Source organism: Vulpes lagopus, chromosome 24 (assembly GCF_018345385.1).
Source record: "Vulpes lagopus strain Blue_001 chromosome 24, ASM1834538v1, whole genome shotgun sequence".
NCBI lineage: Eukaryota > Metazoa > Chordata > Mammalia > Carnivora > Canidae > Vulpes > Vulpes lagopus.
This window is the reverse complement of record NC_054847.1, coordinates 33,976,988-33,993,446: the sequence shown is the minus strand read 5'-3', so window position 1 is coordinate 33,993,446 and position 16,459 is coordinate 33,976,988. Positions and strand designations below refer to the sequence as shown.

The 16,459-nt window shown below is 48.9% G+C and overlaps 1 protein-coding gene across 5 annotated transcripts in view; it reads right to left on the bottom strand.

Moving 5' to 3' along the window:
- LDLRAD4 (low density lipoprotein receptor class A domain containing 4) overlaps nt 1-5,134 on the bottom strand; it is a 386,784-nt gene extending 381,650 nt beyond the window's left edge. For 3 of the 5 annotated variants that reach the window (XM_041739619.1, XM_041739616.1, XM_041739624.1), the window contains exon 1: nt 3,786-4,109. The gene's annotated coding sequence lies outside the window, so the exon portion shown is untranslated. Of the gene's footprint in view, nt 1-3,785; nt 4,112-4,795 lie in introns of those variants that run through there. The other 2 variants (XM_041739617.1, XM_041739625.1) reach the window with 2 other exon arrangements.
- Between the last annotated feature and the right edge of the window lie 11,325 nt (nt 5,135-16,459).

The window sequence follows — 16,459 nt, the reverse complement described above, 5'->3', positions numbered from 1 at the left end:
TAAAAGGCCAAAGTTGCCATTTTTAGTGGAAATTCAAAGAAAAACAATCCGTACTTAAATCACATGGATAGGAGACAACACAAACACTACTTTCAACTCCTCCTATGATAGAGGAAAAAAACAAGAGTAACTGGGAATGCGAATGCAATATTTCTGTAGCGATTAATAGTACAGGTGCTAGGGGTGGTTTGCTTTCGTTGCCTAACGGTGAAACGAGTAACGCGCAAAACTGCTCTAAAAAAGCAGCGGGTCTTGTGGCCTAAATTCTCAAATAGTAGGCAGAAACTTTACGTTCCTATCTTAAAAGATTCACGTTCCACCTGCGCCCATAATATAGGTCAAGATGTAATTCTAGACTGACTAATCCCATGCAGGCAGAAAGTCACTTTGACACCAGAAAATAATGACTTCCAGAGTGTTTTCCGAGACAGGAAGAGAGAGAAGGAGGGAGGCAGGGAGGGAGGAAGGAAGGACGGACAAACTGATGGACAGACAGGACAGGAGGACTAGAGGGAGGAAGGGAGGAAGAGGGAGAAGGGACAAAAGGGCAAGTTGGGGCTACATGGCAATCTTGCTACTGTTTACAGTTAATAGTAACATGTCTACATCAAGCGTGTTTAACATTTCTAAAAACTTTCCAGGTTAATAGGGAAATAGGGAATAATCTCTTTGTAGCTGTTGCTCCTTGAGTTTTCGTCCTTTTCTCCTAACCCTACAGACACATCGTGGAAACCCCCTAAGCCTAGACGATTAAACATGAAGAGAAACAGGGCAGGAACCACCAGAAATATGTGACTCGTAAGTGTCACAACAGCACGTGTCCCCGCCCCAGCCCTGAGAGTGTTTGGGCTTCCACAGGACGCGCAGAGCAATCCCGTCCAGCCTAGACCGCGGCTGGGTGGCTGGCGGCCGATGGCTGGGTGAAAGCAAAGGGATCCAGTCCGGGCTTACGGGTCCGCACTGGACATCAGGACAGAAACTACCGTCGTGGAGCAAGTCCTTCTCACCGCTGGGCCCCCCTGTCCCGCTGGGGTCGCCCCTCCCGCCGCCCAGATGAACAGAGAGCGTCCCAGGAGCAGCAAGGCTTCCCTGCCTCACCGTTCAGTCAACCAAGACTGCAGCACAGTCCCAAACTGTAAACACCTCTGCAGACGGGTCCTCGCTCTCAGCGCCAGGCAAGAAAGCTATTCTTAGAACACGGTCAGCACTTAGGGGGAAATAGTTGTCTATATACGTGTATACCATGGTGGGGGCGGGGGGCAAGGGGAGGCTTTGATTCTCAAATTATGTGCCAACAAATTGGCACAAAAATCCCTTAATAAGCAGGTGGCACCGGCTGGATTCCTCTGCAGGACTGTGGTCCTGCAAACCGAGCCCCCAAGAGGGTTTGAGAGGCAGCCCTAAAACCCTGTGGGAAAAGTCTTCTCCATAATAAATAGAAACCTATGTGAACTAGAACCATGACCAATAACTGCAAACTCTTCCAAGGACAAGAGAAGAACGCTAAGAAATTAAAAGGGTCTTTTAAAACAAGGGGGGAAGGTAGCTACAACTCCATTACAGCAAACCCTTCCCGGCATTGGCGGTCTTGGCCCTAATTCCTAACAGTGTGTTCAATGCCGATAGCAAAGAGACTCTCTTAAGAGAACTAAGCTTTCAAACATCATGAGGGATTTACCCGAGTTTTAAAAGGTACTGCTTTGCAAGGGCCACCACCCGGCATTCAAGGGGTGGTAGGAAACCAAATACTGTGATTCAGTAAATGTGCACGGGATGGGACATACTCAGACCTACTCACTCGTCCGTGTAATGAATAAAGTTTGACCTTATGATCCTCTCCTGAACACAAAGAATATGTTGCAAGAGGACTGTGCAGAGTATGAAGACATATATGAAAGACAGTAAAGTCTACATAAATATTACAAAGGACGGGGATCCCCGGGGGGCTCAGCGGTTTAGCGCCTGCCTTTGGCCCAGGGTGAGATCCTGGAGTCCCGGGATTGAGTCCCACGTCAGGCTCCCCGCATGGAGCCTGCTTCTCCCTCTGCCTGTGTCTCTGCCTCTCTCTCTCTACGTCTATCATAAATAAATAAATCTTTAAAAAAATATATTACAAAGGACTAAATAGCCATATACATGCAGAACATGGCTTGATGCAACGGCTGCTTCTCAGAGCAGACTCTCGGAACCTTCCCTGTTAACTCACGGCTCTGTCCAGAAGCTCCAGCAGAGACACAAAATGGAAAACTGTCTTTGTTGGCCAAACAAGTGGAAAGGGCCGTTTTCTTTTAAAGATTTTATTTATTTATTCGTGAGAGACACAGAGATAGAGGCAGAGACAGAGGCATAGACACAGGCAGAGGGAGAAGCAGGCTCCACACAGGGAGCCTGATGCGGGACTCGATCCCAGGACTCCAGGATCATGTCCTGAGCCAAAGGCAGGTGCTCAACCGCTGAGCCCCCTGGGCATTCCAAGGAAAGGGCCGTTTTAATTTTTTTGTTTTTTTTATGATAGTCACAGAGAGAGAGAGAGAGAGAGGCAGAGACACAGGCAGAGGGAGAAGCGGGCTCCATGCACCGGGAGCCCGACATGGGATTCGATCCCGGGTCTCCAGGATCGCGCCCTGGGCCAAAGGCAGGCGCCAAACCGCTGCGCCACCCAGGGATCCCGAAAGGGCCGTTTTAAATAAAAGTTTCGGGGATCCCTGGGTGGCGCAGCGGTTTGGCGCCTGCCTTTGGCCCAGGGCGCGATCCTGGAGACCTGAGATCGAATCCCACGTCGGGCTCCCTGCATGGAGCCTGCTTCTCCCTCTGCCTGTGTCTCTGCCTCTGTGTGTGTGTGTGTGTGTGTGTGTGTGTGACTATCGTAAATAAATAAAAATTAAAAAAAAGAAAAAGAAAAGTTTCCTAGTCCCAGCCATGAAGGAAGCCGCCAAGCCTGGGTGCCAGCCCCGGGGCCCAGAAGGCCGCGACCGCCCCCCACCCGTGCAGGCACCTGCTCCAGCGGCCCTGGGCGTGGGCACCTGCGGCTCATCCGGGCGCGCAGCTCAGGCCCAGCACATAGTGGGTCGCCCTGAACCTTCAGGTCGGTGACCAGGTAGCGCAGGGACCCCGGGCCGGGCGGGGCGGGCAGCTGACGGCAGAGGAGTCGCAAGGAAAGGGAAGGTGTTCACGGGACGCAGAAAAGGAGCAAATCGAAATTACCCAGTTCTGGCTCATTAAAGGACTCTTTGGGGAAAACATTTAAGGATGGAGCCAGCGGACGCCCCCCCCCTTCCTGCTTCCTTCCCCAACAAAGTTTTAGGCCCCGAAGCCGCCTGCAGCCCGGACCGCGCCCCCACGCCCCGACCCGACCCCGGAACGCGGGGACCCGCTGCGCTCGCGCCGCCTCCTGCAGCCGCCGCGCCCCGAGCCCGGGCCCGGACACGGGGTGGGGCCCCCGCGACCCTGCACCGCCCGCGCCGTGCACCGCCCCGCGCTGTCCGCACCCACAGCCCCCCGCCGGGTCGTGCTGGGCCCCGGACCTACAGTCTGCACGCCGGCGCCCGGAGCCCGCAAACGCCCCCGGGTCGTGCACAGCACCCCCTCCCCCTGACCTGGCCCGCACTTCCCGGCGCCCCCAGGGCTCCCCGCAAACCCGCCCCCCGCCGGGTCCCGCAGGCCCCCCCCCCCGCGCTGTCTGCCCCCCGCACGCCCGCAGCGCCCCGGGCCCCCGCAGCCCCCCCAGCCGAGCACGGCCCCCCCGACCTGCGCCCCGCGCTGCCCCGGCCCCCCCCCCCGCTGACCTGCTCTCCCCGGCCGGGTCCTCGCAGCCCCCGGGGGCGGGCAGGGCGGTGCGGTCCTCCCGGCCCCGAGCGCAGCCGCCGCAGGACGCCCCGGGACGCCGCCGGCCGCGGGGGAGGCGCGGGGCTGGGCGGCTCGTGGGCCCGAGGACCCCCCGCCCGCGGCCGAGACCGCCACGGCCGCCCCTGCGCTCACCTGCGGCCCCGCGGAGGGGGGAGGGGAGGGAGGGGAGGGGGGAGGCGGGGGGCGGGCCCTTTAAGAGGCGGCCTGACCCCGGCTCCCCGCCCCCGCGCCCGCCCCGCCGGGGCCCTCCTGGCGCGGGATCCCCGGGCGCCCCGCAGCCTCCGGGCCGAAGAGGGGGGAGGGGGAGGGGGAGGGGGAGCCGCCTGCCCCGGGGTCCCGCCTCCAGGACGGCGTCCGCCTCCCGCCCGGGCCCCTGCGCGGCGGAGACCCCGACCCGGACCCGGAGGGACCCCGACGGACCCCCGCCCCGACCCCCGCCCGGACCCCGACCCTAATCCGGCTCCGACCCCGACCCGACCCCCTCCGCTGCGGAGACCCGCGGGCGGCCAGGCTGCGTGGGGCGACCCCGACCCCGACCCCGACCCCGGCCCTGACCCCGCCCCCAACCCCGCACCGGCCCCGGCCGCGGCCCCCGCAGGACCCCGACCCCCGCAGGACCCCGCAGTCGGGGCGCAGGCGGCAGCGGGACCCCCGACCCCAGGGAGGCGCATGGCCTGGCGCAGGGGGCGCAGCGCGGGGCCGCGGGGTTAGGGACCCTCCGCCTGGGGGGGGGATGGGCGCGCACCTGGGCTGGGACCCGACGACCCTCCCTCCTCGGGGACCGCGTCCCGCTGCGCGGAAGGGGCTCGGCCTCCCGGAGCGCACCCAGGAGCCCGGGGCTGCTTCACCCAATTTTATTACAATCCCCAAAATTAGAACATTCCCCTCCGCCCAAGCTGACCCCCCCCCCCGCCCCCCCCCCCCCCCGCAAGCACCCGGGGATACTAACCTGGGGCTTCAGGCAGGACCTGGGAGACGCACAGCTAATCGCATTAATTTTCAACTTTGCGTCGTGTCAGAGAAGAGAATCGCTTGAAATCTATGAATGATGTGTCAGTGACATTTTAGGGAGCGAGATGGAGGCTTATGGCAGCTTCCCCTAAAGAGCTGGGGCCGCCCCATCCCGGTGACGGCTCCGGAGCACGACCAGCCCTCGCTGATGCCACAGCGGCCCACCGGGTGGACCCCATGCACAGGAGCTGCAGCCGCCACTATCCCGTTCTGCAGATGACAGGGTGGAGGCCATAAAGATTCAGTCGCTTGTCCCCACACCGCAGACATGGGGCTTAAATTCCTGGCTAGTGTAAAGTGTACGCGTGCTGCCACCTACCTACAGCAGCTTCCACTCCCAGGTCAGTGAGGCTGGGCCCCAGCGAGGGGGCACGTCCCAGGAGGCCCAGGTCCCAGGCCCGCAGGTGACCTTTAGCCCGAGGACACCTTTAAACTTGCTGCTACGGTAAACTTTTATTAAATGAGTAGTGAGCTAAGTGTTGAATACAGGTTATCGGAATCTGACAAACCTGGACTTACTAGTTAAGATTTCATGGACATGAATGCACACCACACTAACGGCAGCTCCCATGCTATGGGGTTGGAGAAACTGTGATCTTGCCCTCTTCGGGTAGAAAGAAATAGGACTTTTTCCTTTAAAAAAAAAAAAAAAAGATTGTATTTATTTATTCATCAGAGACAGGCAGAAGGAGAAGCAGGCTCCCTGCGGGGAGCCCAATGTGAGACTCGATCCCGGGACCCTGGCGTCACGCCCTGGGCCGAAGGCAGACCCTCAACCAGTGAGCCAGCCAGGCGTCCTTGACTTTTTCTTTCTAATTGACAAACTATCCATGGACAATGAAGAAGAAAATGTTTTTTTCTAAGACCACAAAACAATTTATTTTTCTGCTTCAACGTGCATGATTTCCTTGTGTTTAATTTAACCCTTTTATTTTTTTAAGATTTTATTTCTTTATTTCAGAGAGAGAGAGCATGCGCCTGCACCAGCAGGGGGAGGGGCAGAGGGAGAGGGGAGGAGGATCAGGCTCTCCACTGAACACAAGATGTGGGCCCCATCCCAGGACCCTGGGATCATGACCTGACCTGAAGGCGGCCACTTAACTGACTGAGCCATCCAGGCGCCCTAACTTAACCCTTTTAAATTTCGAGCTGAGGGATCCCTGGGTGGCGCAGCAGTTTAGCGCCTGCCTTTGGCCCAGGGCGCGATCCTGGAGACCTGGGATCGAATCCCATGTCGGGCTCCGGGTGCATGGAGCCTGCTTCTCCCTCTGCCTATGTCTTTGCCTCTCTCTCTCTCTCTCTCTGTGTGTGTGGCTATCATAAATAAATAAAAATTAAAAAATAAATAAATAATAAAAATAAATAAATTGAGAGCTGAGTTTTTAAAGCCTCACTTTTATCATTTATGATGAATCTTAATCTTGCATTGACTGTTCTCGTCTTCTTTAATTTATAACTAGAAACTACACGTCTCTATCTCTATTTCTAGAAAATAGCCATGGGAGAAACCTACCCCTGAGTTCTCCACTTGGTCCTCCCTGTATTTGTTTTCCGTTTTGTCTGTTCCCTCTCATACCCCTACACACACGCATACACACATCGGGCAATGGGAGACTTGGAGGCATTTAGATATATGTTCATTCTCTGTAAAATTCAACACAATCCTACATGAGCTTTTCCCTGCCCCTTAGCAACCTATCACATACCCTCCGGGGATCCAGACTGCAGTGTAGAAGACCCAGACTGTTTCGCTCAGAGCGGGGGAGAATGTGTATTCCCAACCCACAGAACTATGCCTGACCCTCACCCTCACACTGAGGACTCAAGAGAAATTTGCGGAATGAATGGAGCCTGGTATCAGGATAGACAAGTAAATAACAAGATAAAATATCACTAAGTTGGGTGCAAATCAACTGAAAGTGGTTTCAAGGCGTGGGACGTGAGGAACATTCTTTCTCAGTGTAAATCCGTCCCCGCCTACCTGGTCAACTCTTATTCTGTAGTCGGTCAGTCATCTAAGGAGACTAAACTAGAAAGGGCAAACACGAGTGGAGAGGCAGTTAGGCAACGGGCTTGAGCAATGGGACGCAGAACGGGCCCTCGGCAGCCACCTGGTTGAACACACACACGTCCGTCAGGTGACCCCCGCCTCGAAATATCCATGAGCCCTAAGTAACCAAAGGCTACTTACAGCCAGGTACAGTTACCAAGCAAGGGAGAAGTCCATACTTCGCCATGCCTCTCCATCCTCCCCCTTTACAGACAGCCCCCCACCCATGGGGTGCCTGGGTAGCTCTGTTGGGTAAGCACCCAACTCTTGATTTTTGGCTCACATCAGTCACGATCTCAGGGTTGTGAGAGCCAGCCCCTCATGGGCTGTGCGCTGGACGTAGCCTGCTTGAGATCGTCTCTCTCCCCCCTCCTCTGCCCTTCCCTCCCCTCCCCCCCCCCCCGCCACTCCTGCCCACGGCCTCCTTGCAGACAGCCTCTCCTCTGCTGTCCTGCCCACTGCTCCCTTGAGGTGGACTCAGTAATTCCCATCTCCTTGGTTCTGCCTCACGTCATTTCTTTTACCACCAGTGTCACCAGCCTCTACCCCAATCATTGCCCCACATTTGGGACCTCCCATCCCATCATTTGGTCTCTCCCATCAGAGACCACATTTAGACACCACAATGAACAAATGTTGAAAAAAAAAAAGAGTCTGTGGGCCCAACTGACCACAAAAGACATGTGAACCAAAGAACATAATTCTGTTATTTGGATCTCATGCATAACATTGAGATGAAACCTAAGCTACCCAAAAGGATCCTTACTACTCTTTGTACTTTTTAATTTAAATAAGAAATGGAGAGAAGGAAATGAGGTAGAGAAGCTTGCATTGCAGGTTCTTCTGGGGAAGTGAGAGTCCCAGTCTGGAGAAATACTCAGGAGCAGAGTCCATGGATGAGCTCAGCTCCGGGAGACAAGGATCTGTCCCATATTTCTCAATGATGTCATGGGCACGTTTCATCATGTTACTCTGCACCATCGGACCGTCTCAGAGTTTGGTCTGTAAACCAGAGGTAATGATTCCTACCTCATGGGGTCTGTTGGGAGGCTGGCCATGTCCCCATCTATATACTTATTACCATCTTTGGGATGCTGCTGTCCTCGTTGCTCCAGAACCCCCAAATTTTACTCCTCTATGGATGTGGGTTTTGTGTGGTAGGAAAATAAGTTTCCCACGACTCTTCTAGATTCTTGACTAAGACACTTTTGTAATCAAAAGACAGATCAACCAGAGAAAAACAAAAATTTAGCAACATGCCAACCCCCTCACCTGACCCCGTGTACATGGGAGAGACCCAAGAAAACTGAGTAACTCTCTGAAATGGCCCAATCCATGCCCTCAGATAACACCTCCAGCTAAAGACCAAAGATGCTGGTAGGGGGAGATCGGTCATGGGCAGTGACCAGGAAAAGCACAGTAATCAAGGGGAGGGTTGTGATGCACACGTGAGGCCTTGTGTTCTCCATTGACACAGTTTTTGGAGTCACCCTTGTGTTCTAAGTAGAAAGAGGGTGGCGCCCTTACAAATGGAGATTCCTCTTACACATGCAAATGTTTCTTACAAAAGGGTAACATCTGCTTGGTTTTCAAGGCTTCTCTCATGTCTGCTGTTTAAAAAAATAATAATAATCAGCCTAAAATAATCCTTATGCCAAAGAGACATATTTTGAGGTGGTATAGTCTGCTCCTCTTGAGTTTAAAATCACAAAAAACAGAATGGAAAATATTTTGCAGGCAACTTCTGCCTTCAGCCTTGCTGCAATACTCTTCCTGGGGAAAACAAACAGTATCTGTGCTTTCTCCTTGAAGGGCAGGGGGTAGGGTACAAGAAAAGGAAAAATATAGCAAGAAAAAAATGTAAATGATTATTTCAAAGATTATCCATCCAGACAGATTTATGTATGACGTCTATGCGTCAGTTGGGGAGAATGATGGAACAATGGGGCACCTGGCTGGCTCAGTCAGGGGACCACGCAACCCTTGATCTCAGGGGTTGTAAGTTCCAGCCCCACATTGGGTATAAAGATTACTTTAAAAAATAAAATAAAATATTAAATAAATAAATAAATAAATAAATAAATTCCTTTAAAAAAAATGATAGAACAACTCCTGGCCAATGACGCATGTATTTTCTTTTCTTTTTTTTTTTTAATAAATTAATTTTTTATTGGTGTTCAGTTTACCAACATACAGAATAACACCCAGTGCTCATCCCATCATGTGCCCCCCTCAGTGCCCGTCACCCATTCATCCCCACCCCCAGCCCTCCTCCCCTTCCACCACCCCTAGTTCGTTTCCCAGAGTTAGGAGTCTTTATGTTCTGTCTCCCTTTCTGATATTTCCCACACATTTCTTCTCCCTTCCTTTATATTCCCTTTCACTATTATTTATATTCCCCAAATGAATGAGAACATACAATGTTTGTCCTTCTCCGATTGACTTACTTCACTCAGCATCATACCCTCCAGTTCCATCCACGTTGAAGTAAAAGGTGGGTATTTGTCGTTTCTAATGGATGAGGAATATTCCATTGTATACATAAACCACATCTTCTTTATCCATTCATCTTTTGATGGACACCGAGGCTCCTTCCAAAGATTGGCTATTGTGGACATTGCTGCTAGAAACATGGGGGTGCAGGTGTCCCGGCGTTTCATTGCATCTGTATCTTTGGGGTAAATCCCCAGCAGAGCAATTGCTGGGTCATAGGGAAGGTCTATTTTTAACTCTTTGAGGAACCTCCACACAGTTTTCCAGAGTGGCTGCACCAAAGTTCACATTCCCACCAACAGTGTAAGAGGGTTCCCTTTTCTCCGCATCCTCTCCAACATTTGTGGTTTCCTGCCTTGTTAATTTTCCCCATTCTCACTGGTGTGAGGTGGGATCTCTTTGTGGTTTTGATTTGTATTTCCCTGATGGCAAGTGATGTGGAGCATTTTCTCATGTGCTTGTTGGCCATGTCTATGTCTTCCTCTGTGAGATTTCTCTTCATGCCTTTTGCCCATTTCATGATTGGATTGTTTGTTTCTTTGGTGTTGAGTTTAATAAGTTCTTTATAGATCTTGGAAACTAGCCCTTTATCTGATACGTCATTTGCAAATATCTTCTCCCATTCTGTAGGTTGTCTTTGAGTTGTGTTGACTGTATCCTTTGCTGTGCAAAAGCTTCTTATCTTGATGAAGTCCCAATAGTTCATTTTTGCTTTTGTTTCTTTTGCCTTCGTGGATGTATCTTGCAAGAAGTTACTGTGGCCAAGTTCAAAAAGGGTGTTACCTGTGTTCTCCTCTAGGATTTTGATGGAATCTTGTCTTACATTTAGATCTTTCATCCATTTTGAGTTTATCTTTGTATCTGGTGCAAGAGAGTGGTCTAGTTTCATTCTTCTGCATGTGGATGTCCAATTTTCCCAGCACCATTTATTGAAGAGACTGTCTTCCAGTGGATAGTGTTTCCTCCTTTATCGAATATTAGTTGACCGTAAAGTTCAGGGTCCACTTCTGGGTTCTCTATTCTGTTCCATTGATCTATGTGTCTGTTTTTGTGCCAGTACCACACTGTCTCGATGACCACAGCTTTGTAGTACACAGCTTTGTAGCTTTGAAATCTTGCATTGTGATGCCCCCAGATATGGTTTTCTTTTTTAAAATTCCCCTGGCTATTTGCATGTATTTTCAAACCATTTACAACTACTAAAATACAGTAAAATGTCCTTAGTCTGTTAAGGCCATAGCAGTTCACAACTTCAGCTTCTGCCTCTGTTTCGGCCTCTTCCGGTGCCCAGTGGCCCCCAAGTAGCCCACACTGGGGCGGAACATCTCAGGGCTCACCGATGGATGGCAGCTCCCCGGACTTCAGGAATGTGATGCATGACCAAAATCAGAGTGTGGAGTGGCTGCCGCAGCCCCACCCTACTTTATTGCTTTCTTGACACTTGGTCCAGGCAGCTCCCCATTAGGGTGTTAATTATCATGTTTAGGTGTCAAGCACAGTAACTGGCCCAGAACGTATTCCATAAATACGAGATTCCTTTAGTCCTCCTCCTTGCCAGCAGAGACAGGCTCTCCAGTGATTGTGTACCCTGATAATTTAGCAGTGCTGGAGCTATGCTTCCCAGAATCCCCTTCTCATTGGTGTTCCAGGGGTTGGAATAAATTTCTAGGACCAAGGTGGAGGCACTCCTGCCCTGCGTGCCCCATCAGCAAAAGGAAAACTTGTCTAAGTTTTGTCTCCCTGACCTGAAATGCAGTATATTGAGTCAGCCAGTCCTCAGCTAACAGCCAATGCTGGGCCTTCTTACCTCAAACAAGCAAGTCAAGTATTTCCCACTTGTTTCTTTCCTTCTTCTTTACACTTTACCCTACAAAAGTTTCTTACCTTTGCCCCGTTTTGCAGTTCTCCAAAAGGAAACTATCCATTTCATGAAATGTTAGAGTTGGTTTATATCACCTAAGTTCTATTCCTTAATCTTTTTTTTTTTTTTTAAATACAGATTAGGGATGTGGATCCCACCGGTGGCTTAGTTGATCAAGCATCCAACCCTTTATCTCAACTCAGATCTTGATCTCAGGGTCATGAGTTCAAGCCCTATGTTGGCTCACACCCAGGGTGGAGCCTACTTAAAAATAAACAAACAAACAAATAAATACAATACAGGTTAGGGATGCTGTCAGAAGAAGTAAGCAGTGGCTGGTCTCCTGCAGGGAAGCCGAGGCCAAAGGCACAGTGAGGCTCACACATGTCCCTGACTTGCTGTCTCCCTTTCCCCTTAGTCCTGGGTCAGGGGGAATGTGCAATAGCCTTGTGGGGAAGGCTGTCAGCCTTTTCTACAGGTTGCCTGTGTCACCGACTTTGAAGGGATGAAAGACAGCCACGATTTCTTTGTCTTTGTGGGCTCCGGGTTGTCCCTTTGTGTGCCAATCTGTCCTTCCTCTTGGCCACTTCCTGGTCGGTTTTCCTACCCACTTTCCAGGCCTGCCAGACCCAGATTCAGTGGCTTCCATGGGCTTCTTGCTATTGTCTGTAATAAACCCTGATTCTGTGTCACTTACAGTCTTGTGATCTGACCCTGACTGATTAAGAATCATACGCAGGTGTATCTCCCTGTCTTTGCTTGTTTGAGAGCACATAACCCCCCCTCAATCTAGCTTTCCTTAAGGAAAGGTGCCCCCCCCAAAAAATGGGCAAATACTTGAAAACATACGTTAGCAAAGAAGATACTAAATACCAATAAACACATGAAAATGTACTCAAGTCATTAAGGAAATGTAAATTAAAACTATAATGAGGTAGCACACCCACTGGAATGGCAAAAATTAGAAAGACGGACAATTTGAAATGTTCACAAAGATGTGGAACAACTAGAACTTACATACCCAGCGATTTCACTCCCAAGAGAGCACAAGATAATTTGTGCAAATGTCCACCAAAATATGCGTACAAGAATGTTCATACCAATTCATCCGTTAATATTAAAAAGAAAAAGACTGGGAATAACCCAATGTCCATCGGTGGGAAAAGAATAAATAAATCGTGGTACACTCCTATAATGCAAGACAACACATCAGCTTAAGAGTTTTTACACTGCAGGGAGGAGTTAAGGTGGCATAGGAATAGGGGGCCCTACGTTCACCTGGTCCCATGCATACGGCGAGATAGTTATCAAATCATCCGGAACTCCTGTGCAATCAACAGGAGAGCTGAGAAAACAACCACTGCAATTCTACAAATAGAAAAGCTATCGGAACTTAGGAAGTGGGGAGACTTCCACTTTCTGGAAGGTAGGAGGTGTATAGACTCGAATCTGAGGCGATATGTGGGAGGATACAGAGGAGGAAGCCAGCTCAAGGCGCTCCCATGTGTATCATAAGCAGCGGAGCACAAAATCAGAACTTTGGGACAGAACTTTGGGAACTCCGCTACAGTGGGCAATGTCCCTGGCTTAACGGTGCTTGGGAGGTGAAGTGGGGCGGAGTCCCGGGGGACACAGTGTGGTCTCAAGGCCCCGGGGGTCACGAGAAGCATAGGGGTGTCTGAGTGGCATAGTTCTCAGGCACAGGAGCAGGGCGGCTAGCTAAAACCACTGAATCCAGGTGCCAGCTTTCTACTGTCTGTTGCCATAAACTGCAAACCGCTGCATGCTCGAGGGACTGCTCTCCAAGCAGGAGCCCAGCAAAAGGCAAAAGTGCGGGGAACCCCCCCACCGCCCCCAGAGGAACAGCACAGATCTGTGCCCCCAGGAGTCCATAAAATTTGACTCTTGAAACTCAGTTGCTTAGCTTAGATAAAAACACTTGGTAACAGGTTAGGTAAACACAGAGCTTGGACAGAAAGCAGGGAGTCATTGCTTTGCTGTGAGTAACTCACTGACGAGAGGGAGGCACAAACTTTCAGTTCCGGGGCTACAGAGTGGAGGCTGCCGACCACTGCTTAGAGCCTCCAGGGAGCAAGACAGGCCCAAGCAGAATTCGAAGCCGCTTGCACTGAGCCTGGCGCCCTGGAAAGTGAAGCCCATTTCCACAAGTGTAAGGGCACGCGACAGGCAGCACAGCAGGGCCCTCCCCCAGAAGTCCAGCACAAACAACTGGCTGCCACCAGGTTAACCCATCACAGAGGGCCGCAGCACTTCAGCTCTTATGGAAAATAGTGTATACAGTGTGTAGGGTGGTATTTGTTAGGGTTTCAGTATTATTTTTTCAGCTATTTTCTTATCTTTTCAATTCTTTTGTTATTCTTTGTTTATTTTTATATATGTTATTTTTGGTTTCCTTCCATTGTATTTTATTTTATTAACATATGTATATATCAATTTTTCTTTCTTTCCCATTTTCGGATCTAGTTTCTTGTAACAAGAGATGAAAACATGCCCAGGATCTGGTTTTCTGCTTTGTTCTGTTTTCTTTCTTGTTTGTTTTGATTTTGTTTCTTTCTGGTTTGTTTTGGATTTTTTTTTTCTATTACCATTGTTCTTATTGTTGCCTTTTCTCATTCTTTCTTCTATTCTTTTCTGAACAAAGTGACAAAATGGAGAAATTCGCCCCAAAGAAAGAACAGATGTAATACTCACTGGCAGGGATTTAATCAAGATGGATATGATGTCTTAATTAGAATTTTAAAAAGAAAATTACAAAGATACTAACTAGGCTAGAAAAAAGCATAGAAGACACTAGAGAATCCCTTATTGTAGAAATAAAAACTAAAATCTAGTCAGGCTAAAATTGAAAATGCTATTACCAAGATGCAGTCCCAAATGGAAGCTATAACAACAAGGATAAACAGACACCAAAGACAGAGACATAGGAGATAAAATGATGGACAATAAGGAAGCTGAAAAGAAGAAAACAAGACTACTACTGGATCATGAAGGGAGACTTGGAGAAATAATATATGGATAATAGGAATCCCAGAAGATGAAGAAAGAGAGAAAGAGGCAGAAGGTTTCTTTGAACAAATGATAGGTGAGAACCTCCCCTAATCCAGGGAAGGGAACAAGCAATCAAGTCCAGTAAGAACAGAAAATCTCCCTCAAAATCAATAAAAATAGGTCAACACCTCAACATATAATAATGAAACTTGCAAATGTCAAAGATACACAGAATCCTAAAAGCAGCTCAAGATAAGAGGCCCTTAACCTAGACATATAAGGCTGGCAGTCTTCAGAGACCGGGCAGCCAGAAAGGATTGACATGATATATTCAAGTTGCTACATGGGAAGAAAATGGAGCCAAGAATACTTTATACAGCAAGGCTGTCACTCAGAAGAGAGGGAGAGATGGAGTTTCCTGAGCAAACAAAAACTAAAGGAACTTGTGAACATTAACCCAGCCCTACAAGAAATATTAAAGGGGGTCTTTTGAGCAAAGAGAACCCGAAAGCAACAAAGACCACAAAGGAATAGAGACAAATCTACAGGAACAGAAACTTTCCAAGTAATTCAATGGCACTAAATTCATATCTTTCAATAATGACTCTGGATGTAAGTAGCCTAAATGCTCCAATCAAAAAACATAGGGTATCATAATGCATTAAAAAAAGACCCATCAGGGATCCCCGGGTGGCGCAGCGGTTTGGCGCCTGCCTTTGGCCCAGGGCATGATCCTGGAAACCCAGGATCGAATCCCACATCGGGCTCCTGGTGCATGGAGCCTGCTTCTCCCTCTGCCTGTGTCTCTGCCTCTCTCTCTCTCTCTCTGTATGACTATCACAAATAAATAAAAAATTAAAAAAAAAAAAAAAAAAAAAAAAAGACCCATCAATATGCTGCTTACAAAAGACTCATTTTAGAACCAAAGACATCGAGAGATTGAAAGTGAGGTGGCACAGAACCATTTATCGTGCCAATGGACATCAAGGGAAAAGTTGGAGTAGCCCTCCTTCTCAAACCAAAGACTGCAATAAGAGATGAAGAAGGACACCCTATCATATTAAAAGGGTCTATCCAACAAGCAGATCTAACAATTATGGATACTTATGCCACTAACTTGGGAGCAGGCAAATACAGAAACCAGTTAATCACAAAATTGAAGAAAGTCATTGATAACAATACAATAATAGTAGGGGAATTTAACACCCCACTCAGCAATGAGGACACCATCTGAACAGATCAACAAGGACACCAGTGCTTTGATTGACCCACTGGACCAGATGGACTTCACAGATATATTCAGAGCATCTCCTCCTAAAGTCCCAGAATACACACTCTTCTCGAGTGAACATGGCACATTCTCCAGAGATCACATACGGGGTCACAAAACAGATCTCAACTGGAACAAAAAGATTGAGATTATACCATGCATATTTTCAGACCACAGTGCTTTAAAACTTGAAATCAACTACAAGAAAAACTTTGGAAGGAACACAAATATGTGGAGGTTAAAGAGCATGCTGCTGAAGAATGAATGGGTCAGCCGGAAATGAAAGAATTTAAAAAATACATGGAAGCAAATGAAAATGAAATCACAACAGTTCAGAAATTTTGGGATGCAGCAAAGTGCGGGAGAGGGAAGTGTATGGCAATACAGGCCTTCCTCGAGAAACAAGAAAAGTCTCAAATACACAACCTAATCTTGAACCTAAAGGAGCTGGAGAAAAAAAAAAAAAAAACAGCAAATAAAAAAAACATAAATCCAGCCAGGGAAGAGAAATAATAAAGCAGAAATCAATGATATAGAAATCAAAAACCAGTAGAACAGATCAACCAAACTTGTTCTTTGAGACAATTAATAAGATCGATAAACCCCAAGCCAGGCTTATCCAAAAGAAAAAAGGACCCGAATAGATAGAATCACGAATGAAAGAGGAGAGATCACAACCAACACTGAAGAAATACAAACAATTTTAGAGAGAATATTATGAGCAATTATATGCCAATAAAGGAGACAATCTGGAAGAAATGGATGCATTCCTAGAAACATAAGCTACCAAAAACTGAAACAAGAAGACTCAGGAAACCTGAACAGATCCATAACCAGCAATGATTACTGATTGAATCAGTAATCAAACATCTCCCAAAACACGAGTCCAGTCTGAATGGCCTCCCAGCAGAATCCTACC